The sequence below is a fragment of the Caretta caretta genome, chromosome 25 (genome assembly GCF_965140235.1).
Source record: "Caretta caretta isolate rCarCar2 chromosome 25, rCarCar1.hap1, whole genome shotgun sequence".
NCBI lineage: Eukaryota > Metazoa > Chordata > Testudines > Cheloniidae > Caretta > Caretta caretta.
Genome location: NC_134230.1, coordinates 4,493,296 through 4,518,222, shown reverse-complemented (window position 1 = coordinate 4,518,222; position 24,927 = coordinate 4,493,296). Strand labels below are relative to the sequence as shown.

Sequence of the window (24,927 nt, the reverse complement as noted above, 5' to 3'; positions counted from 1 at the left end):
ACTGAACGTTGGGCTGTCCTGCGTCGCACCAAGAGTGTATGTTTTCTGGGCACCTGGTCTGTTTCTGATATCCTGTGGAAGAAGCCTCAGCCACCACAGGCTAGCTGTCCAGCCTGGTTACACAGCGCTGGAGAGCAGCCTGTCCAGGTTGCAGGCTGCTCGATCACATAACACTTTTTTTGTTTGATGCCAGATGTTGCTGCTTTTGCTCAGTGAAGGGGACTGGCAGCATGGAGGGGAAACTTCTCCCTTCTAGCCACTCATCACAGGTAGAACAATTCATTCAGTAACAAGAACAGGCCTTAGAAGATAAAAGGAAACTGGAGGGTTTACAAAAGTGCAGTCAGGCCTTTCAGGTCTCAATCCCACCTCTAGTCTGCAGCATCCATCTAGGCCCTAGGCAGCTCTCCCAGGTACTGAGATGCCAGCAGAAGCCTGGTGGCAATTTAGGTTCTGCTGTGTCCATTCTTCCTTCATCAACAAGCCCAGGAGTTTCATAGAGTTTAAGGCCAGAAGGGACTGTTAGATCAAGTCTGACCTCCTGTAAAACACAGGCCAATACATTTCATCCAGACACCACATATTGTGGCCAGTGGTTTTAGTTAAAACATTTCAGTGTGGAGACTGATGTGTCACCATTGCCCAAGTGTCTAGGTGAGACATGCCCACGTGATCCCAGCAGGTGTCCATGTCCCAAGCTGCAGAGAAAGGCAAAAAACCCCAGGGTCCCTGCCAATGTGACCTGAGGGAGAATTCCTTCTCAACTCCATGAGTGGCAGTCAGTCTGACCCTGAGCATGTGAGCAGACACACAAGCCCGGCACCTAGAAAGAAGATTCTTTCTACCACCTGAGAGCCTGGCGCCCCCCCATCCAGTCTCTTGTCTCCAGCTGTGACAGTCCCTGATGCTTCAGAGGAAGGTGGGGGGAAAAAGCCTGGAATACATCTGGCCAATTGTGCCCTGGGGTATTCCTGAAGCATGAGATTTGATGATAGTCACTGTCATAATGTGGAGCTGCAAGTGTTGGGAGCAGACTGTAAACAGCTGTGAAGCTCTTTTGTTCCTAACAGCTTCCGGGAACTTTAGGTCTTGGCCCATCTCTCTGTGGCACCCGGGGTGGAGAATGGGACAACTCCTGAGCTCCCGGAGAGCCTTGTAAAGGTGCCAGGGAACAAAGCCTGGCTTCCTCACCTAGAGGAAAGTTAGAAAATTCGGAGATTTAGAGAAACACCAGAAACCAAAGAAGAAAGAGAGATGGGGGGTTGGGGTGGGGCGGCAGTTCTGGGGAGCTCTTAGAGCTTGGAAATGTCCAGGGTTTTATACAGGTTAACGTCTGTTCTGGATATTGTGCTGGGCCAGTAACATGATGGATGGCTCTGTAGTGAGATGGCTTTAAGAGTTATTCAGCTCTGAAGGGCCTGGGCCTGAACCCAGTGGTGCAGTGTCCAGCAGAATTGCTCCCATACAGAGGAGCAGATTGATTGTGGTGCTGCCTGCCTGCCTGCTACTCCCTTGTGCCTGATTTGGGTGATGTTGGCAGCTCTGAGAGCTCGAGAGCCAGCAGCAGGTTTATTTTCATCATGTGAGACCAGATGCCTCTCTTGGGAGACAATGTGAAGTGTAATTTGGGCGGCTTGTCTCAAGCAGGGAGCTGTGTCCGTGGCACAGGGAGAGAGGAAGAGGGGTGACAGAATGAGCCCTTCAGTACCTCCACCTCAAGAGCACACAGGAGCTTTGTCAGTGAGACTCAGGCCTCTGAGTGGGCAGTGCTGGACAGCTGCTTGGGCTTTCTGGAGGCATCCCAGGAGGTGCCTCTAAGGGGCTCTTCTTGCCTCTCCTCCTGCTCAGTGTTTACATGAAGCTGCAGGGTGTCTGCTGCTGCAGTGTTGCTGTTCAGCTCAACTTTTCTCCTTCCCATTGAGCACAGATTATAGTTTCAGTAACTCGCCAAGATCGGATGGACCAGGCTGGGTCTCGGCTCGTGTGAGGCAGAGTTGGTGCTTGCTGGCAGGCGAATGGTGGGAGGCTAGGCCATGGGCACACACACTAAGCCAGTGGTTTACCTCCTCCCAACCAGACGAGTCAAATCGCCCACAGGAGTTCATCTCCCACCTAGGGTGTGATTTTGTAACTACTTAGCTGGATGTTGAACCCAGAGCATTCAGCACAAGCCCCAGAGCTACAAGAGAACTCCACTAGCCTTCAGGCTCTTATCTCCACTTGGGCCAGCTTCTAGAGGGACATGTGATCACGTGCACTCCTGCAGCACACTGCAGACATGGAGCTGCTGCTGCTGACCTTCCAGCCCTAAAACTTGTGTCTGGGAGATACGGCTCTCCCTGTGCCTCGTTGCAGGAGCTATGATTGGCTGGGAAGTGCTTTCTCTTGTCCCCTAAACTGTATGCTTGAGGTAGTACTTTTATCTCCATGTTTAGAGTGCCCAGCTGCCATGGGAAAGGGAGCTCTAGGAATCTGTGTTTAATAAAGCAGTGATGAAAGCCAGCCGGAGCTGTGCCCGTTTCCCTGAAGGCAGAGTTTGACTCACAGCTAAAATGTATTGATGATATATTTTCCTTTGCATGAAATGAATGGCATCTGGCTAGTGACATAGCTGATACACACACTACTGTAGATCCCACGTTAGGACAAGGGCAGAAAATTCACATTTACAGTCCTTGGGCTAAGCTGTGCAGGTGCATCTGGCCTTTGGAGGTCCTGTTTGCATAGATCAGGCTGATGAGAGAAGAAAATCTGGGATCCTTATCTGGTAACTCTCCAGCTGTGGGATCCAAGTGGCTTTCTGAATGCAAGGCAGCCTACCAGAAAGCAGCAGAATAAAGAAATGGGGTGGGATGGAAGCTGGTGCCTCCTGGGAACGCCTTGCACTGTTCTTGCTCCGCTGCCTTCACTGCCACTAACTCTTTTCTGTAGCTTGTGTGTGGAGGCAGAGGAACCCAGCCCAGCATTGGCAGTGTTAATTGCAGTGTGGAATCCACGCAGCATCTTGGTGACAGGTGCCTTGAGTCCCCAGCTCCCCCACAATCAGTTCAGATCCTGCAGTCTCCTCCTCCCTGCTGCCCCCACCCCCTGCCATGTATCTTAGGAATAATACAGTCATCCTTTTTCTTTCAGAGGAGGCTGCTGAGAGTTCTGGGCTAACGCTGGACCTTCCAAAGAAGAACATTTTGCCTTCTTCCTTTGTGCAGGAGGAACAAAGAAGAAAAGAACAAATGGACTCGCAATAACCCCCAAGAACACAGGCGCGTTTTCAGACCAGAGTCCTGCTGCCCTTTGACACCTGCTTCAGGTGAGTTGTTTTGCCAGTGAAAGCTGTGATTTCCCCACGTGCCAGGGGAAAGCTGCAGGGGTCTGGCGGACACTGTGGGGATGTGGGGATGCAGTAATAGAAGGCAAGGGTTTTCCCAGGTGTGTGTGTGAAGGAACTTCTCTCTCAGTGTTCTTTGTAAAGGGGAGCTAACCTGAAGAGAGTGCCTGGGAAAGCACTCTACCCTGGCTCTGTGGAGGGCTTATGTTACTGGGCTGTATTTTGTGGGCTAGAGACTAGGGTGAAGCAGATTCCATTAGGGGGCGTCTGAGGTGGGAGATTATTTTCTTTGTAGATGCCTGCCTTCTGGGAACTGGACTTAGACCCTGGATCAGAGCGAACCAATGTTCAGTCATTACAAAGTGGTCTGGATTGGAACCTAGCTCCCTGATCCATCTGGTTCCCTGTGGGTTCTCTTCCCAGCTTTGCCACTGCCTCACTGAGTGACCTTGGGCAGGTCCCTTACCCTCTCTGTGCCGCAGCTTCCCTGCTTGTGGGGTAACCATTGCTACCCACGCTGTACGTGTTGGGGAAGGTCTAGGTGGGGATTGTTGTACAGTACTCTCTTAGAGGCAAACAGAAGAGGCGATATTGTTTGGTATGGAGAGGAAAGAGTAAACAAGGGAAAGGAGGCATTTCCTAGACCTTCGCAGACAGGACACCCCTGCTGGGTAGGTTCATGCCCAGCTCAGAGCCAGCCGAGCTCCCCCATCATTGTACTGCGGAAAGGAGCTGCTCCAAACATCACACAGCAGAGACACTGCTCTTCCCAGTGAGCCTCAAACGTGGCCCCACAGAGCCACCGCAGGGCAAGTGTGGGTACGCAGTGGCTCAGACACAGCCCAGCAGAGCCCCTCAGCCTCTTTCCTGAGACTCCCAAGAAGGGCAAGTTAGTGCCAAAGTGCAGGAATCATTTGCTGTCCACACCAGTTCCCAGGCAACTGACCAGAGCTCCAAGGGTAACTATCTCGCTCGGGCAGTAGCCCTGTCTGCCTGGCCTCTCCTTGTGGGGACAGAACACCGCTTCCCTTCTGCCTTTGCCCCTTCTTTCCTTCTGCCCTCTCCCCGCGGCACTGGAGACCTCCCCTCCCTTCTGCCATCTGCCCGGGCCTGGTGCTGGAGAACTTCCCTCCACTCTGCCCCCGGTGCTGGAGCGCTCCCCTCCCTTCTGTCATCTGCCCCCGGTGCTGGAGAACTCCCCTCCCTTCTGCCCTCTTTCCCCAGCTCTGGAGAACTCCCCTCCCCTCTGCCCCCTGCGCTGGAGAACTCCCCTCCCTTCTGCCTTCTGTCCCTGGTGCTGGAGAACTTCCCCCCTTCTGCCCTCTGCCCATGGTGCTGGAGAACTCCCCTCCCCTCTGCCTTTTGCCCCCAGCACTGGAGAACTCCCTCCCCTCTGCCTTCTGCCCCTGGCGCTGGAGAACTCCCGTCCCTTATGCCCGTGGTGCTGGAGATCTCCCGTGTTCCCAGAGGAGTTAACTTCCGTCCCCAGGGAAGCAGCCAACACACATTCTCTCTGTAACCCCCTGCTCCATGCAGGGGGTACCTCTCTTTCGCCTTGTAAGTCAGTATCTGCCTATTGTATGCTGACCCCACTAGTCTCCTGAGGTCCCATACTCCCCCTCTCGCACTCCTTTAGGGTGCCTCATTGCTGCTGCCTGGGAGGGGTTTCATGGCCGCCCCCACAGAATATGCTGGTTCTGTGTGGGACACAATAGCGGCGTTTTCTGGAGATGGGAGAAGTGGTCTCAAATGTGCTGATTATTCCCAAGGTCTCTGGCTACTTCCTAGCTCCAAAGAAAGCTGAGGCAGTGGGAGTGGAGAGGAGAGGAGTCTGGGAAGGGCTGTGTGTCACTGAGGTGAGGTGGGCTCAGTGGACTCACTTGGCTCTGGGACCTGTTCCCAGGGCTGAGCTCTTTGGTGGCAAATGAGGCAGGGTGGTGCAAAGGGGGGTTCCTTCCAGCCGGAGTGAGAGCACAGGTTTCCCTGCTAGCTTCACACACATTAGATTAAAGGATTGCTGCTTCAGGATGCCGAGCCGTTTCTTTCATTGAATCCCACCCACTCTGATTATCTTGAAGGAGGTTTTGCAATGGGCGTTTCAAATTGGGCTGGCTTTGGCACTTCTTGGGAAGAGGCTGTATGGTCTGCTAATTCGAGTAGTGCCCTGTCTACACTCAGGGTTCTCCCCCTGTTGCTCTAGTTCGGGTGCACCCCTGCTGGCGCGAGTAATAATGGGAGGATGAGGGTACGTGAGCCACCAGGCTTTTAACCATTGTATAAACCTGCTCAGAGCAATGAGAGGTGGTCCGCTTTGCCCTAGTACTCCCACCCCAGTGCTCAAGCATTGGTGGGAGAATTTGACAAACTCCGGAGTGCCCACGCTGCCCAAAGTACTGGAAAGCCAGGATTCCTGGGTTCTGATTCTGGCATTACTGTCGGCTCCCTGGGTGACCTTTCTCAAGACATTTCCTCTCTTGGTGCCTCCTTTTCCCCCTGTACAATGGAAATAATGATACTCACCCGCCCTTGGAAAGTGCTTTGAGATGTAAATGCAAAGTGTTGTCAATCAGCTCCGTATCATAATCGTTCATGGTTTTGTTACAATGAGAGCAACAAGCCCTTCTCACTTATTCCAGGGTGTCGGTGAGGGGAAGTCTCTGGGCTTCCCTCTGGTCTACGATATGCCAAAAGATGCAATACAAGCACTTAGTTCAATATGTAACACGTAGGGCAAAGCACTCAGCAGTCCCCTCTCACCTTGTGTCCCTGCCTGGCCAGAATGACCAGCTGGGCCAGTTGTGTGTCTGTCCTTTGCTTCCAGTTGGACAAGGCCATGGAAAGGGAGTTATTGGCTGAAGCTCCAAAGGTTTTTATTGATTGATTGAATTGCTGCCCCCTTTTTGCTCATGTTGCTTGGTAGCTGATCCCCTCTGTGCCTGGGACCTCTGGGTTTGTCCTTGTGCCACAGCCTTGCTCAGGGCTTGGCGCGCAAGGTACTGCTGCCGTGGTTGGTATTGGTGATTGTGCAGCACAACGCCTCCTCCAGCAAGTGCCTCGCTGGAGAGTTACACACACACACACGAACAAAAGGAGAAGGGCATTCACTGAGTCACCCCAGTGAGCGCATGGGGGAGAAACTGACCTCTCACATTCAAATTTAGTCTCTCACGGACCTTAAAAGGGAGAAAAGCCCCGCTGGAATTGTGGTGCTCTCCTAAGGGCACCCAGAACCGTAAGCTACTGTATTACCTCTTTGCCGGAGCTTACAGTGTGTGTCCGCTCCCTGCCACACCCATCTGTCTGCATCACCAGCCAACTCCTTGAGACTCTGCCAGTCTAAACCTTCCCTTGCAAGTAACATTCAGTGCCCCAGGATGTCTCTCTGCAGTGTCCAGTCCCTCTCACTGGACACTCACAGAAATTACCAAGGGGCACTGCCTCCAGAGAGACAGTGCGCACCCCAGCCTATTAGCTTAGCTGAGGACACACACTTCACTTTGATATACAGCACTGAAATGGTTTATAGTCAAACTAAGAATAGATTTATTAATAAAGAGCATGGATTTAAGTGACACTAAGATAGAGTAATAGAGACAAAAATGGTTCCAGATAAAACAGAAGTACAAACACGCTTTGTAGAGTCTAAAATTTAAGATTACAATCCCGGTTGCAGGCAGTTTTGAACCTATAGTCAGTTCTCAGCATCTTCAACCCACATGGCTGAAGGATCTGTCTTTCACAGATTCCAAGAGCACTGGCTTCTTTTGTCCCTTGGGTGATGGATAACTAAGGGGTTCTCTCCCCTTCTTTTTATAGTCCAGTAAACCTTTCAAATGGATTCTTTTGAAGTGTATCTCCAGATAAGGATTTTTTCCCCTGCTGCATGTGCTCCAGGAAGCTGACACCATGCTGTCTTCCTCATCCTCTGGACAATCTGCTTTTTCAGTTGGTTTAAATGTGTAGGTGTAAATATACTTTCATTCTCCTTGGGATCACCTTGCTTAATTTATAACAGAGACAGAGGCAAACAGACAAAAGAATATTCCTTTGTCTAGGACAGTCTTGTTCATCAGCTCTACTTGGATTGTGCTTTGTCTAAACACATTTTAGTAACTTATTTTCCTCAGGCATAAATAATTCTTAATACACAACCTGTACATACATCATGCAATGATATTCATGACCAGTATGTTCCCAGTTTTTATATGATACCTTGCAAGATACTGTTTGGATAAATATTATGATACACGCAATGTGTTACATGTAGTGAGTTTGTCAGGCCTGGCAACAGTTATAGTTACAGGCAGTGAACCCTTTGTCAGAGGGCAGTGAGGCCTCCTGTTGTGTTAGTTGTTCTAGGATTTTGCTCACCAGGAGCAGCCTCTCTTTTTAAGGGGACGTAGCATGGGCCACTGGGGATTTGCTTTGCTGGCTGCCCCATTGCCACTAGGACAGCTGTGGAGTAGCCAGGTTGAGGCACTCTCTTCTGTCCCAGGACAACAAATGGAGTTGTGTTGTGTGCACACAGCAACTGGTTTTCTCTGCCTGCCCATTACTGTGGCGCTGCACAAAATTAAAGAGCAAGAGAGAAAAGGAGCCTGGACCACAACATAGCCATGTGCCATTGTATTTGTGCACCTGAACCTACCACCCTACTAACTGTGTGTGTATCAGAGCATGCTGGGAAAATCTGGACAGCTATCCCACACTGCCTGTGCGAGTGACTGCACACCCAGCGTACAAGCTGGGAACAGGAAGTGCAGAGGCAGAGTAAACAGGAAAGATAATGAAAATAGTTATCTGAATGTCACCAAAATTCTCACAAAGTTTGGCTTGAAAGTTGGGCCAAGGTTTGAGGGCTAGGGATGGGTAGGGTGACATATTTCCCTATGCTGAATACAGGACACCTGGTAAAATTACTTGTATTCAAGCGCGTTCAACGGCAATCAGTCATGCAAATGTTCAAACTAACATCAAGGTGACTGAGCCCCTGTTAAAAAAGGGAAGGAGGATCCTGGGAACTACAGGCCAGTCAGCCTCACCTCAGTCCCTGGAAAAATCATGGAGCAGGTCCTCAAAGAATCAATCCTGAAGCAATTGTATGAGAGGAAAGTGATCAGGAACAGCCAGCATGGATTCACCAAGGGAAGGTCATGCCTGACTAATCTAATCGCCTTTTATGATGAGATTACTGGTTCTGTGGATGAAGGGAAAGCAGTGGATGTATTGTTACTTGACTTTAGCAAAGCTTTTGACACGGTCTGCCACAGTATTCTTGTCAGCAAGTTAAGGAAGTATGGGCTGGAAGAATGCACTATAAGGTGGGTAGAAAGCTGGCTAGATTGTCGGGCTCAACGGGTAGTTATCAATGGCTCCATGTCTAGTTGGCAGCCGGTATCAAGTGGAGTGCCCCAAGGGTCGGTCCTGGGGCCGGTTTTGTTCAATATCTTCATAAATGATCTGGAGGATGGTGTGGATTGCACTCTCAGCAAATTTGCGGATGATACTAAACTGGGAGGAGTGGTAGATACGCTGGAGGGGAGGGATAGGATACAGAAGGACCTAGACAAATTGGAGGATTGGGCCAAAAGAAATCTGATGAGGTTCAATAAGGATAAGTGCAGGGTCCTGCACTTAGGACGGAAGAACCCAATGCACAGCTACAGACTAGGGACTGAATGGCTAGGCAGCAGTTCTGCGGAAAAGGACCTAGGGGTGACAGTGGACGAGAAGCTGGATATGAGTCAGCAGTGTGCCCTTGTTGCCAAGAAGGCCAATGGCATTTTGGGATGTATAAGTAGGGGCATAGCGAGCAGATCGAGGGACGTGATCGTTCCCCTCTATTCGACATTGGTGAGGCCTCATCTGGAGTACTGTGTCCAGTTTTGGGCCCCACACTTCAAGAAGGATGTGGATAAATTGGAGAGAGTCCAGCGAAGGGCAACAAAAATGATTAGGGGTCTGGAACACATGACTTATGAGGAGAGGCTGAGGGAGCTGGGATTGTTTAGCCTGCAGAAGAGAAGAATGAGGGGGGATTTGATAGCTGCTTTCAACTACCTGAAAGGGGGTTCCAAAGAGGATGGCTCTAGACTGTTCTCAATGGTAGCAGATGAGAGAACGAGGAGTAATGGTCTCAAGTTGCAGTGGGGGAGGTTTAGATTGGATATTAGGAAAAACTTTTTCACTAAGAGGGTGGTGAAACACTGGAATGCGTTACCTAGGGAGGTGGTAGAATCTCCTTCCTTAGAGGTTTTTAAGGTCAGGCTTGACAAAGCCCTGGCTGGGATGATTTAACTGGGAATTGGTCCTGCTTCGAGCAGGGGGTTGGACTAGATGACCTTCTGGGGTCCCTTCCAACCCTTATATTCTATGATTCTATGATTCTATGAAAAGAAATACTGCTAGTTGGATTCTTTTCATTTACCTTTGTATGTTTAAGACTTTAGCGCTCACACAGGGAGGGGTGACACCCCCCCCACACACACACACAGAGGGAGAGGGGTCACACACACACACCTACCTCTCTCACACTGACCCGACCTCCCTGCCTGCGCTCTGCACCCTTCATACCTGACTGGGCCCCCAGGACAGACCTGCTTCTCCTGGAACCTGGCACCACATCTTCCAGAGGCAACAAGTCGGGGGGCACACAGGGTCACATGCCCCCTCTCCCCAGATTTGTGCCAGGGTTCACATCAGAATGTGGCCGGCAGCAGCCTTTTGGCACTGTGCGGGAGGGAAGGGATGGGAGCTGCTTCCAGCCGCAGGAGAGTAGGGGAGAGGGAAGGGAAGACCTGGCCCGTGTCTTTGCACAGCTCATCTCTCCCCCGCCGCTTCTGTGTGGCTGGAAGCAGCTTGTCCCTTCCTGCCCGCACAGTGCCATAGAATCATAGAATAACAGAGTTGGAAGGGACCTCTGGAGGCCATCTAGTCCAACCCCCTGCCCAGAGCAGGACCAATCCCAACTAAATCATCCCAGCCAGGGCTTTGTCAAGCCTGACCTTAAAAACCTCTAAGGAAGGAGATTCTACCACCTCCCTAGGTAACGCATTCCAGTGTTTCACCACCCTCTTAGTGAAAAAGTTTTTCCTAATATCCAACCTAAACCTCCCCCACTGCAACTTGAGACCATTACTCCTCGTTCTCTCATCTGCTATCACTGAGAATAGTCTAGATCCATCCTCTTTGGATCCACCTTTCAGGTAGTTGAAAGCAGCTATCAAATCCCCCCTTATTCTTCTCTTCTGCAGACTAAACAATCCCAGTTCCCTCAGCCTCTCCTCATAAGTCATGTGTTCCAGACCCCTAATCATTTTTGTTGCCCTTCGCTGGACTCTCTCCAATTTCTCCACATCCTTCTTGTAGTGTGGGGCCCAAAACTGGACACAGTACTCCAGATGAGGCCTCACCAATGTCGAATAGAGGGGAACGATCACGTCCCTCGATCTGCTGGCAATGCCCCTACTTATACACTCCAAAATGCCATTGGCCTTCTTAGCAACAAGGGCACACTGTTGACTCATATCCAGTTTCTATGTGGATTTGGGCAGCAGTGCACAAAACAGATTGTACAAGGTTTGGCTAAAATCTCTCTTCTTCCAACCATGCCGAGCTCTCCTCAGAATCCATCTTTCTTTCTTGGTATCATGACAGTGCAGAGAGTCCCCAGCGAGGATCATGATTCCATTGTGCTGAGCACGGTACCAACACAGCAGAAGAGACCGTCTCCGCCCTGAAGAGACAGTTAAAGGAAGCTCTGTTAATCCCATTTTACAGATCAGAGACTAGGGACAGGGGATTTTCATTATGGCTGGTGATTTGCCCAAGGCAGTGTAGGAAGCCTCTAACAGAGCTGCAAATAGAATCCAATTCTCCGAACTTTGTATCCAGTGCCTTATCCTCAAAAGCACCCTGACTTCTCCAGCAGTGACCCTCCCACCTTGCACTGCATCAGCAATACCTGGCTTGCTCTGCCAAGGCATTTTAAAATGGAATGTCAAGTTCTGAGTTCGGATTGTACAAACCCTGCTGACCATCTCCCACAAGGAGCAGAGTGCACAGGGCCCCTAACAACCCTCTACCCCAGCCAGTGGAGAAACTTGCTTGGTTCTTTTTTAAAGAATCAGGTCCCTGTAAACTCACCTGTGAAGATCCAGTTCCTGAGGTTAACACCAACTGCCCCAAAAGCAGCAGGATCTTACAAGGGGCTGTCCAGAGAGATTTTGTTTATCTTTTACCCTAGAACTCATAGAATGCACAAGACTCTGTGCTGGCCTCACTCAGAGATGTCCTTAGTCAGTCGTGTGTTGTAGCTGGAGTCTTTCTGAGATGATGGGAAATAGGCCAGCTCAGTGAAATGAAACTCCGGTTTATGAAATGGGTTATGTAACAGGCCTGTCCTCTTGCATCATCTGTAAAGCACTTGTCCCTTCAGATCCTTCCAGGCCTTTGAGTGTGTTCATGCCTCTCATGGTATTTGTAGTGTTATCCTTGGATTGTGGCTCAGCTCCCACCCCTGGTCTGCAGGGGACCCAGGCCATCCCAAAGCCTGCTCATTGCAACCAGAATTTTGGGTGAGAGAGGAATTGCTGGCCCCTCACGTAACAGCAGGTATGTTGGAGTCTTTTGAGGCATTTCAGTGTTTGCAAATGGATTTATTTCTGAGTCTTCACTGGCCCTTCGGGGAGTTTCTTGTGCTAGGGAGCCCTGTGCTGTTGTAGCTCCAGAACAGGCTCCTCTCCAGTGGGGCTGGCAGAACCCAGCACCATCTGAGGGGGTGTGAAACTTCTGAGATTTCCTTGCTGTACAGACAATTGGAAAGACATTATTGCTCTGTTTTTTTTAAAAGATCTACCCTCAGAATGAGCTTGGGGAAGTTCTGGGGCCTGTGTTACACGTGAGCTTGGCAGAGTTCCAGTTGTTTCTGAGTTTGACAATTAATATGGATTGTTATTTTTTTTTAAAAAATTAGTTTTTAACTATTTTTATTTGTACAGTGGCTGGAAATTAAGGAGGTGGGGTTGGGCTTTGGGTAGTGCCGACAGCGGGGCTGCAGGGGGTTCCCAGCACTAAGAGCAGGACTGCAGGGGGCTCCCTGGTAGGGCAGGGGCCCAAGACACCTGGGCACAAGGTGCAGAAGAGACTGCAGAGCAGAGCCCCCAGCCAGGGGCATGTCCACAGGGGAGGCCATCCCACTGCTGAACAGCTCCTGCCTGGGGAGGGCTTCTACGCCTCTGACTGGTGAGTGAGCAAGGCCATGACAGCAGAGCTGCAAAGGGCTACATGCATGGCCACTGGGCCAGCGACACTGGATCCCTGCAGTCACAAGGGTGTAGGGAGGGCTGTAGTCCTGGCAGGACATAACAGAGACCCTGCAGTTGTGGGCACAAGGAGGAGTCCCTGCTGTGGGGGAGGCCACTTGGTGCTGAATGGCTGCTGACTGGGACAGAGCCATTCAGCAGTGGGCCAGAGTCTCTGCTCCTTCCAGTTCTGGCCCAAAGTCTCTGCTCTCCATGGCCAGGACTGCACCCGTCCCTGCACCGTGTGCCTGCGGGAATCAGGTGTCACTGGCCCTGCAGCAGCAAAGGGAGCCCTCTGCATCTCCGCTGTCAGAGCACGGGAACGGGTCTGTGACAATGGGGCTGCGGCTGGGGACACGCGATCCTTGCAAACCCAAGGCGTGGGGGGAGGTTGCACTCCTGTTGACTGTTACTGAGCAATATATTTTTCATCGATTTCAGTGTGTCAGCAGAAATAGATGTTTTCTGACATCTGTCAATTAAAATCTAATCCTGCCAAGCCTGCTTATCCAGGCGCGCAGACTAGATGATCACACTGGTCCCGTCTGGCCTTGGAAACTAGGACTCTGTGCTGCTTCCTGGACCAACAGCAATAAACCAAAACCCAGCAGCGCTGAGAACTCATGCTCCAAACTGAGAACTTGTACTCCAGCGGCCTCCCCTTGGCTTGCTTACAAAAATGGGTCTCTCAGTTCCAAAATCACTGAGTTTGGGAGTATTGCGGTTATGTGGGAGCAGATTACCAGAAATAGCAGAGCCCAGTGCAGTATGCATAGACAGGGGAGAGCAAGTGCATTTTACCTACCCAACGGGGGCATTGTATAAGCTCTCAAGACTATTTCATTGCATTTTTAAGGGGTATGACTGCAGCCCACTCTCAAGTGAACCAGCTTTTGCAAGGGGTTCCACATTTTAACAGAATCCAGTTCTGTTCCACGGGCTGCAAAGGCAGGCAATTTTCTACAGGTGAGAGAGAGACTGCTCCTTCAAATACTCTGTAGACTAAGGGAAAGTGTGGAGCTGGGAATCAGGAGGCTGTGTGTTCAGGCCTCACCTCTACTGACTGCTCTTTCTGTTTCCACGCTCTTATTATTGACCAGAACCTCATACCCTGGAGTAGAGTCCTTGAAGAGCTAGGTGGCCTAGTGCTTAGTGCACCCAGTTTTTTGTCTCCCAGACAAAAGGGGGCAGAAATGTCTGGTTCCTGCCCCTAGGCCAGAAGAATCACAGCCTCGGTCTGTTTTGGGGCCTTGGTCTCAACCAGCTGCGGTAGGGGGACCCAGAGCCTCTCTCTTCACCTGGTCTCAGGCCAGGCCCTATTTGGGACTGTACCAGCAGAGTCCTCTACAACAAAACTCCTAGTCTGCTCTCCTGGGTCACTTCCTACTTGTACTCGCCTTCAGTTTGGGGTGCAGTCCCCTGCAGTCCAAACAATCAGGAACTTCAGAGTTCAAAACTGAGCCAGGTTCTCCAAAGGGTGTTGCAGAAGGCACTGCCAGGGGACGTCCTCAGTACTGGGGGCTCATCTCAGGCTCAGCTTTCCGTCTGGCTTTGTTCTAGGAGAGGGCTTATCTTTCCTCCAGCCCATTTACCTCCCCCGTAACCTGGGCTTCTGGGGTCTTTAATTTGCTTCTCCAGCCAGAGTGTACTCTGCAGGCCTGGGAAGAGGGGGATTGGCCCAGGATTGTCCTTGAGCCCTTTTAGGCCCAGTGCAGGCTTCACATACCCAACCTATCCTTCCCTACTTTACAAATAGGTCCACACAGTTAACTGGACATTGTTACTGAAATGTGCCTGGGAAGAGAACCCAGGTCTCCAGCAAGACCAGGCTAAGTTTTAGCTACTTGGCTGCACTGCCTTTCCCATTGGGTATGCCACATGTATGTCTAGTTAGTCTGGCTCTAACCACTGCACCACATTCTGCTGTCAGCCCCAGTGATAGAACTCAGGAGCACTGCTCTCCAGTAGTTTACTTCTGACTAGCAAATAGCTGTTTCACCCACTGTCAGAATCATAGAATCATATACTATTAGGGTTGGAAGAGACCTCAGGAGGTCATCTAGTCCAATCCCCTGCTCAAAACAGGACCAACACCAACTAAATCATCCCAGCCAGGCCTTAAAAACCTCTAAAGAGCCACGGCAGCGCTTTAACATAGGCTGTGTATGTTACTGGCTGGCACTTCTTACTGGTGCACCATGCTGGCCCACTTCCACCTCTGGTTCCAGTGCATTCTTGTGTACTTTATCTAATCCAGTTTCATGTTAGGTAGGACTCTTCTCATTGCCTTTTTGGATACTATTCAGCAGTATAATAGGTCTCTCCATTCACCCCAAATTTTCCTTAGCTCAGTTTCACACCATAACTACAGACCAGTCAGCCTCACCTTAGTCCCTAGAAAAATCATGGAGCAGGTCCTCAAGGAATCCATTTTGAAGCACTTGGAGGAGAGTAAGGTGCTCAGGACCAGTCAACGTGGGTTCATCAAGGGCAAGTCATGCCTGACCAACCTGATTGCCTTCTATGATGAGATAACTGGCTCTGTGGATGAAGGGAAAGCAGTGGACATGATATACCTTGATTTAGCAAAGCTTTTGATATGGTCTCCCACAGTATTCTTGCTAGCAAGTTAAAGAAGTATGGATTGGATGAATGGACTATAAGGGGATAGAAAGCTGGCTAGATTCTCAGGCTCAACGGGTAGTGATGAACGGCTCGATGTCTAGTTGGCAGCTGGTATCAAGCGGCGTGCCCCAGGGATTGGTTCTGGGGCCAGTTATGTTCAACATCTTCATTAATGATCTGGATGATGGGATGGATTACAGCCTCAGCAAGTTTGCAGATGACACTAAGCTGGGTGGAGAGGTAGATATGCTGGAGGGTAGCGATAGGGTCCAGAGTGACCTAGACAGATTGGAGGATTGGGCCAAAAGAAATCTGATGAGGTTCAACAAGGAGAAGTGCAGAGTCCTGCACTTAGGACTAGAGACCGAGTGACTAGGCAGCAGTTCTGCAGAAAAGGACCCAGGGGTTACAGTGGACGAGAAGCTGGATATGAGTCAACAGTGTGCCCTTGTTGCCAAGAAGGCTAACAGCATTTTGGGCTGTATAAGCATTGCTGGCAGATCGAGGGATGTGATCGTTTCCCTCTATTTGGCATTGGTGAGGCCTCATCTGGAGTTCTGTGTCCAGTTTTGGGCCCCACACTACAAGAAGGATGTGGAAAAATTGGAAAGAGTCCAGCAGAGGGCAACACAAATAATTAGCGGGCTGGAGCACATGATTTATGAGGAGAGGCTGAGGGAACTGGGATTATTTAGTCTGCAGAGGAGAAGAATGAGGGGGATTTGATAGCTGCTTTCAACTCCCTGAAAGGGGGTTCCAAAGAGGATGGATCTAGACTGTTCTCAGTGGTCGCTGATGACAGAACGAGGAGTAATGGTCTCAAGTTGCCGTGGGGGAGGTTAAGGTTGGATATTAGGAAAAACTTTTCACTAGGACAGTGGTGAAACACTGGAATGGGTTACCTAGGGAGGTGGTGGAATCTCTTTCCTAAGAGGTTTTTAAGGTCAGGCTTGACAAAGCCCTGGCTGGGATGATTTATTTGGGGATTGGTCTGCTTTGAGCAGGGGGTTGGACTAGATGACCTCCTGAGGTCCTTTCCAACCCTGATATTCTATGATTCTAGATGACCTCCTGAGGTCTCTTCCTAATCTTCTATGATAACTCTTAGCTGTAGTCCGCTAGCATTACCCTAAACCAGCCAATCTCAAATCTGATCCACTGCCCTTTTCCTGGTGGACCCCAGAATGCAGCATTTGAGGAAGCACATCCCGGGAGGATGGAACATTTAGGAGAGAAGGGTGTCGATCTTATCTGAAGTTGTTCACCTAACACAGTGGCTGGAAAACCACTGCTGGAAACACCTTGTGAGGGATAAACCTCAGCTAGTTCAGAAATTCAGTTTGGAGATTAATCCAAACCTCTTTGTTCTGCAGAATCATACTAGAAATTTCTTAACAACAAAATTTGTGGTGCTTCCTGCCTGGTCAGAAATACTGCAAGAACAGGTTTCAGAGTAGTAGCCGTGTTAGTCTGTATTCGCAAAAAGAAAAGGAGGACTTGTGGCACCTTAGAGACTAACCAATTTATTTGAGCATAAGCTTTCATGAGCTACAGCTCACTATGCATCCGATGAAGTGAGCTGTAGCTCACGAAAGCTTATGCTCAAATAAATTGGTTAGTCTCTAAGGTGCCACTAGTACTGCAAGAACAGTCTGTCTCCCACTATCATTTTGTCATTTTTGGTTCTGGTTCCAGCCACAGCCTGGCACTCAGAGGAAAACAAAAATGTAAAATTGAGGGAAATAAACAGAAAATGTTCAATTATCATTGTCAGATATTAACGAAGTTCTTTAGCAGTAGAGCTGGGCAAATAAGTGATTTCTTGGGGTTAGTGGCCAAAACCAAAACAATTTCATTTCAGGTCCAGTGAAGGGAAACGTTTTATTTCAGGGTTGGGTGTTGGTTTTGTTTTGTTAAATCTAGCTAAATTTCTAAACAGAACATCATTTTAGAAACAAAAAGCCTAGGGGGCCCAGAGGATGAAGGAGGAAATTTCATGAGCCCCTAGATGGGATAGCAGCAGGGTCTGTTCTCCCAGTACCCAGTGCTGCCCCACATACTTCCCCAAGGTGTCCAGACACATCTTATTGGCCAGGGACTTCCCTTCCAGCTTCTGGGCAATGGTCTCCCTGCTCAGAGCAGCTGCATGGCTCCTGGAACTGGCACCCGGCTCAGGACATCCTGGGGGCAGGCTTTCCCCTTGCTCCTGGTGCTGCAGCTCTGCTGTGAGCCTCTGATGTCCTGCCTGGAGTTTCCATGGCAGCTTGGGGCTGGGCTTTCCCCTTGCTCCTGGCCCCAGGCTGCAGCAGCTGCTCCCCTGTGAGGCCCTGGGGTCCAGCCAGAGAGGTTCTGGCCACCCAGCCTTTGTGGGGAAGTCTCACTCGCCTTTGGATGCACACACACACCCAGAAGTTCTCCCAGCCATGCTCAAAGTGACATGTGGGGATGCAGAGGAGCCCAGATGGGGGAGGGAGCCTCTGGAGACCTGGATGCCCTCCCCTTCCTCCGGGCACTGAGGGGACTTGGCTGTTGATGGCAGATCCTGTTTGCATTGCTGCTGAGGGAAGAGTGACTCTGGCAGGCTCTGGAGCACTGGGACCGGTATACAGTTTTGGGGCAATGCCCCTGCCTAGTATGGTTGAACCTGCCAGGAGCAAAAAGCCCCCACCCAAACAGACTCTGGGGATCATTAGAGCATGCAGGCTGTCCCACCATGACAAGGCAGGGACACCAGAGGACAGGGAGCCACCTAAAGAGGAAGCAAACATCCAGGAGGCAGAAGAAGGTCTTGATATCAACACAGACACGCCAAATAAGGAAGTAATCATTCAAGCCATCAGATCCTTTAAAAATGGGAAACCTCCTGGCAGGGATAACTTGAATAAGGAATTGTTCAAGCTAAATCCTGAGTTAGCAGCATCTATCCTGGCCCCTCTGTTGAGCCTGCCAGGTTCTGTTTCTGTTGTGACAAAGCTCTGTCCTTGTCTCCATGGGTCCCACATTTCCTGGCAGATTTTGCTAGCCTCAGAGCATCACTGTGACCTTCCACATAACCCTTCTCTCTCTAGAGACAAGGGTCACAGTCTACTGAGCCATTTTCATCATAAGCCAGCAAGGAAGGTGAGGAGAAGCCACCCTCCCTTGCACAGTCTCTGTTGTCTCCCAGTCTCAGTGATTAATCAGGGGGGGGAGGGGGGCAAAAGGGGGAGCCAAGGCCCACCCTCTACTCCAGGCTCCAGCCCAGGGACCCTAATAGTATCAGCTATGGTAGCTGACCTTTTAGAAACATGACACATACAATTCCCTGGGCTACTTCCCCACAGCAGCCCCCACTTCCTCAAGCTCCACTTCATCCTTACCTCAGGGCCTCCTTCCTTGTGCCTGATATGGTGTGTACTGCTCAGTGTCTCCAACAGTACAACTTCCTCCCACAGCTCCTGACATGTCCACCCACCTGACTAACTGGGAGGCTTTTAACTAGTTTCAGCCAGTCCCTGATTGGCTTCAGGTGTCCCAATCAACCTAGCCTTCTCCCTGCCTTCTGGAAAGTTCTTAATTGGCCCCAGGTGTCTTAATTGACCTGGAGCAGCTACCATTTAACTTATCCTGGTACCAGGGATTTGTTTAGCCTGGAGTTAATATAGCTATCTCCCACTACTTTTCTATAGCCATCTGGCCTTGCCCCATCACACTATTTACATCAGTCTGGGAAAGGGAAAAAGCTGTGGACCAATGGGGTTATAGTGAATATACCAAAGAAAGGAATTCTCAGTGATTGTAATAACTGGCATGGTATCACACCTTTTATCTGTGCTGAGCAAATTATTGTGTAAGATTATAGTCCAGCATATATCAGAGGCAGTTGATAGCATTCTCAGAAAAGACCAAGCCAGTTTTTGGAAAGGGTGTGGAAGCACAGACCAGATATTCACTCTATGAAACATAATAGAACAATGTTTAGAATGGCAATGGCACCTCTCCATAAACTTCATAGATTTTGAGAAGGTTTTGCTAGCATTCACAGGACCAGCCTATGGCGCATTCTGCAGGCATATGGAATCCCTCTCCATATCATCAACATCATCAAAAGCTTCTATTCCAACTTTACATGCAGTGTTGATCACAGTGAGCTCAGTTTTGAAGTCAAAACAGGAGTACATCACAGATGTGTCATGTCTGCAATCCTCTTCAACATTGCCATTGACAGAGTAATGCAGCATACAACAGAAGATATGCCAAGAGACATTAAATGGACACCCTTCTCATCCCTTGAAGTCCTGGAATTCGCAGATGATCTCGCTCTCCTGTCATATACCCAACAACATATACAAGAAAAAACAACTCAACTCAACACATTCAGCCAGCAAATTGGGCTGAAAATCAACTGCAATAAGACTGATATCATGACCTTTAATATTGCCTCATCAGGATGGATCATAGAATCATAGAACTGGAAGGAACCTCGAGAGGTCATCTAGTCCAGTCCCCTGCACTCAAGGCAGGACTAAGTATTATCCAGACGATCCCTGACAGGTGTTTGTCCAACTTGCTCTTAAAAATCCCCGAAGATGGAGATTCCACAACCTCCCTAGGCAATTTATTTCAGTGCTTAAACATCCTGACAGTTAGGAAATTTTTCTTAATGTCCAGCCTAAACTGCCCTTGCTGCAGTTCAAGCCCATTGCTTCTTGTCCTATCCTCAGAGGTTAAAGAGAATAATTTTTCTCCCTCCTCCTTGTAACAACCTTTTATGTACTTGAAAACTGTTATGTCCCCGCTCAGTCTTCTCTTCTCCAGACTAAACAAACCCAATTTTTTCAGTCTTCCTTCATGGGTCATGTTTTTTAGACCTTTAATCATTTTTGCTGCTCTTTTCTGGACTCTCTCCAATTTGTCCACATCTTTTCTAAAATGTGGCTCCCAGAACTGGACACAATACTCCAGTTGAGGCCTAATCAGCATGGAGTAGAGAGGAAGAATTACTTCTTGTGTCTTGCTTACAATACTCCTGCTAATGTATCACAGAATGATGTTTGCTTTTTTTGCAACAGCATTAAACTGTTGACTCACTGGTACCAGATGACAGAACAAGGAGTAATGTTCTCAAGTTGCAGTGGGGGAGGTTTAGGTTGGATATTAGGAAAAACTTGTTCACTAGGAGGGTGATGAAGCACTGGAATGGGTTACCTAGGGAGGTGGTGGAATCGTTAGAGGTTTTTAAGGTCAGGCTTGACAAAGCCCTAGCTGGGATGATTTAGTTGGGGATTGGTCATACTTTGAGCAGGGCGTTGGACTAGATGACTTCCTGAGGTCCTTTCCAACCCTGATATCCTATGATTTTATGACTCATGTTTAGCTTGTGATCCACTATGACCCCCACATCCCTTTCCACAGTACTCCTTCCTAGGCAGTCATTTCCCATTTTGTATGTGTGCAACTGATTGTTCCTTCCTAAGTGGAGTACTTTGCATTTGTCCTTATTGAATGTCATCCTATTTACTTCAGACAGTTTCTCCAGTTTGTCCAGATCATTTTGAATTTTAATCCTGTCCTCCAAAGCACTTGCAACCCCTCTCAGCTTGGTATCATCCGCAAACTTTATAAGTGAACTCTCTATGCCATTATATAAATCATTGATGAAGATATTGAACAGAACCGGACCCAGAACCGATCCCTGCAGGACCCCACTCGTTATGCCCTTCCAGCATGACTGTGAACCACTGATAACTACTCTCTGGGAATGATTTTCCAACCAGTTGTGAACCCACCTTATAGTAGCTCCATCAAGGTTGTATTTCCCTAGCTTGTTTATGAGAAGGTCATGCAAGACAGTATCAAAAGCCTTACTAAAGTCAAGATATACCACATCTACTGCTTTCCCCCATCCACAAGGCTTGTTACCCTGTCAAAGAAAGCTATCATAGAATCATAGAATCATAGAATATCAGGGTTGGAAGGGACCCCTGAAGGTCATCTAGTCCAACCCCCTGCTCGAAGCAGGACCAATTCCCAGTTAAATCATCCCAGCCAGGGCTTTGTCAAGCCTGACCTTAAAAACCTCTAAGGAAGGAGATTCTACCACCTCCCTAGGTAACGCATTCCAGTGTTTCACCACCCTCTTAGTGAAAAAGTTTTTCCTAATATCCAATCTAAACCTCCCCCACTGCAACTTGAGACCATTACTCCTCGTTCTGTCATCTGCTACCATTGAGAACAGTCTAGAGCCATCCTCTTTGGAACCCCCTTTCAGGTAGTTGAAAGCAGCTATCAAATCCCCCCTCATTCTTCTCTTCTGCAGGCTAAACAATCCCAGCTCCCTCAGCCTCTCCTCATAAGTCATGTGTTCTAGACCCCTAATCATTTTGTTCGTTTGACACAATTTGTTCTTGACAAATCCATGCTGACTGTTATTTATCACCTTACTATCTTCTAGGTGTTTGCAAATTGATTGCTTAATTATTTGCTTCATTATCTTTCTGGGTACAGAAGTTAAACTGACTGGTCTGTAATTCCCCGGTGTGATACACCGGCAGCAGGCGAGTGTTTTTTTTGTTTGTTTGTTTTGGTTTTTTTTTGAAGCAGAAAAGAATTTTATTTGTGTAACACTTACAAAGAATCACCAAAAAAAAATAAAGCAAAACTATGCAACAAAACAAAGGCAAACACAAGGTATAACACAGCAGCCTTCAGGAGGGAGAAGTGTTCAGATTAGCTTGGGCCCAGAGCGGGGGGGCGTCCTTGACACTCGTGGTCTTCCACCCTCTTGAGTTACCTGGTGGCCTAGAGCGGGCGAGCTTCCTTGACACTCATGGTCTTCCACCCCCTCGAGTTACCTAGTGCCACGCCCAGTGTCACCGATTATTCCTCTCCTGAGAGTGCCCGACAAGATGGGCACGGCTGCAGGATGGGTGGTTTGGGGGTGGGGGGGGACGCATACCACGTGTGATAGGACCCCTCCTAGGTGACAGTAATTATGGTATCTACAGCAGCAACGGCTGGGGCTGGGGTCTCTCGCTCTTCCCCTCAATCAAAGGGTCAGACGGAGGGAACCGGACAGGGTCATCGAGCAGAGAATCTTGGACAGCACCCGCCGCTCCTCGAAGGCGTCAAGGGAGTCGGTGGACGCTGCCCAGAGGAACTCCGCCCGGATACGTGAATGTACTGAGGATCGGAAAATGGCCCTACAATCACAGGACGCTTCATTAGCCAACCTCCCCTCTCTGGTTTTATAAATGGCTGTTTTAGCTAGGGCTAGGAGGAGGTTAACCAGGAGATTTCGCGATTTTGTGGGGCCATGGATGGGGAGTGTGTAAATAAAAAGGTGAGGGGAAAAGTGTAGCCAAAAGCATAATAAAATATTTGTGAGGAGCCGGAAAAGGGGCTGCAGCCTGGCACACTCTAAATATATATACGCCAGGTTTCCCTCACGTTGCAAAAAGGGCAAGTATCCGGGGTGGGGGTGAACCGTGTCAAAAACACGCCTGTGCTCACAGCTCCATGAAGGAGCCGCCAACTAATGTCCCCGACGGGCCTCGGGACGAAGGTGGAATACAGGCTGGCCCACCGGGGTTGCTCACCCTCCAAAGGTGTCAGGAGGTCCCGCCACTTTGTATCGGGGCGGGACACCAGGGTGTGGGCGTGAAGGGTGTGAAGCGTGAGTGTGTATAGATATTTCCATGGCGCGATTTGGAAGCTGACTGGCTGCAGTTCATGCAGCTGGCTCGCAGTGAAAGCGTGAGGGGTTTGTTGGGATCTACGGGGTAGGGGCCCAATTGAAAGGTCCGGTGGGCCTGGGGTAGAGGGTGGGCGGGGTGCGCCCTCGCGCAGGGCTCGGTTGAGATAAGCCTGAGCAGCGGGCGTCAAGGTGGCCTTCACCTCCTGAAGTACGCGCCGGGGGGTACGAGGTCTGGAGAGCCCCATGCGCCGAATGAGCGTCAGGGGATCCAGCCAGTCTCCCCGGTCGTAGTCCAGGAGGTCTCCGACCCTCGTGACTTCCGCCAGGACCAAACTCGGGCACACGGAGCGGGACTCTGCCACCTGCACACGGAGCTGGGGGTTGTGTAGCAGGGGGTCCGCAAGGAGATCTGCTCCCACGGTGGCCGCCACGAACCTGGTCGTTGAAAACAGTTTCCAGGTCCGGAGGAGGTCCTGGTAGAAGACTGGCAGCCCAGAGAGGTCTCACGGAAAACCTTTCGGACAAAGATAAAAGAACTGCTGGTTGTATCAGAGCCCTTGGAAGCGGCGCAGGAAGGCGTGCGCCAATATGCTCCACGTCAAACTACCTGCTCTATAAAGGAGCCTCTGCAGGGCCTGGAGGCGGAAGACACGGACCTGAGTGTGCAGACACTTCAGGCCCTGCCCTCTTTCCTTCAGGGGTAGATGAAGAACCCCAACAGGGGCCCAGTACATTCCTGACCAAAAGAACTCTAGATTCGATGTCCGGAGGTCGGTCAGGAAACCCGGGGCCGGGACCAGGGTGTTGAGCCGGTACCAGAGCGTGGACAGGACTAGTTGGTTAAGCACCAGTGCTCTCCCTCGGAGGGAGAGACATCGGAGTAGCCTCGTCCATTTCTGGAGCGGCTCTATCACCCCGCCTTCTAAATTTTGCCAGTTCTCCGGCGGAGAAGGGTGCGTGGCAGAAAGGTAAACGCCTAGGTAGAGCAGTGGACCCGTGCTCCAAAGGATGGTCTGAAGTGCGGGTGGGAGGGAGCTCGCCTGCCGCCAGTCCCCCACCACCAAGCCAGAGCTCTTGACCCAGTTGACTCGGGCAGAGGAGACTGCCAAATAGATGGCCTGGCAAGCCTCCACCCGTACCAAGTCCCCCGGGTCCTGGACCACAAGGAGCACGTCATCGGCGTACGCCGACAGGACCAGCCCCAGCTCCGGCTCCCACAGCACCAACTCCGTCAACCTCCTGCGGAGGAGACAGAGGAAGGGCTCGATCACCAGAGCGTACAGCTGGTCCGAGAGGGGGCACCCCTGCCGTACTCCTCGCCTGAAGCTGACCGGTTCGGTCAGGGTCCAGTTAAGCCTAACCAGACACTCCGCGGAAGTGTACAGCACCTGGAGAAAACTCACAAACTGAGGTCCGAATCCAAATGCCTGCAGAGTGCCCAGGAGGTACCCATGGTCCACTCTATCGAATACCTTCTCCTGATCAAGAGACAGGAGGGCGAACGACAGACCCTCTCTACGCCCGAGTTCCAAAAGATCTCGGACTAGAAATAGGTTGTCAAAAATGCTGCAACCCGGGACAGTATAGGTCTGGTCTGGGTGGATCACATCCGCCATCACAGACCCTAGCCGCAGCGAGATTGCTTTCACTACGATTTTGTAGTCCGTGCTAAGGAGTGAGACGGGATGCCAGTTTTGTAAATCGAGGAGGTCCCCCTTCTTCGGCAAGAAGGCGAGCACTGCTCGCCTGCACGAAAGAGGGAGGACCCCGCCCTGCAAAGACTCAGCCCAGACAGTGGCTAGGTCTGGGCCAAGGATGTCCCAGAACGTGCGGTAGAACTCCATGGTCAGCCCATCCATGCCCGGAGATTTGTTGGTGGGCATGCGACAGAGGGCTTCCGAGAACTTGGCCAGGGTGAGAGGCAGCTCTAGCCGGTCTCGGTCGCCCACACTGACCGTGGGGAGTTCCTCCCAGAGCACCCTGCAAGCGCCAGGAGCGGT

At 50.3% G+C, this 24,927-nt stretch overlaps 1 protein-coding gene across 4 annotated transcripts in view; it reads left to right on the top strand.

Moving 5' to 3' along the window:
• The window catches only part of LOC125627021 (excitatory amino acid transporter 1), a 162,595-nt gene that overhangs the window by 39,122 nt on the left and 98,546 nt on the right, over nt 1-24,927 (top strand). For 2 of the 4 annotated variants that reach the window (XM_075123165.1, XM_075123166.1), the window contains exon 4: nt 3,133-3,307. The gene's annotated coding sequence lies outside the window, so the exon portion shown is untranslated. Of the gene's footprint in view, nt 1-2,899; nt 3,015-3,132; nt 3,308-11,877; nt 11,939-24,927 lie in introns of those variants that run through there. The other 2 variants (XM_048830710.2, XM_048830711.2) reach the window with 2 other exon arrangements.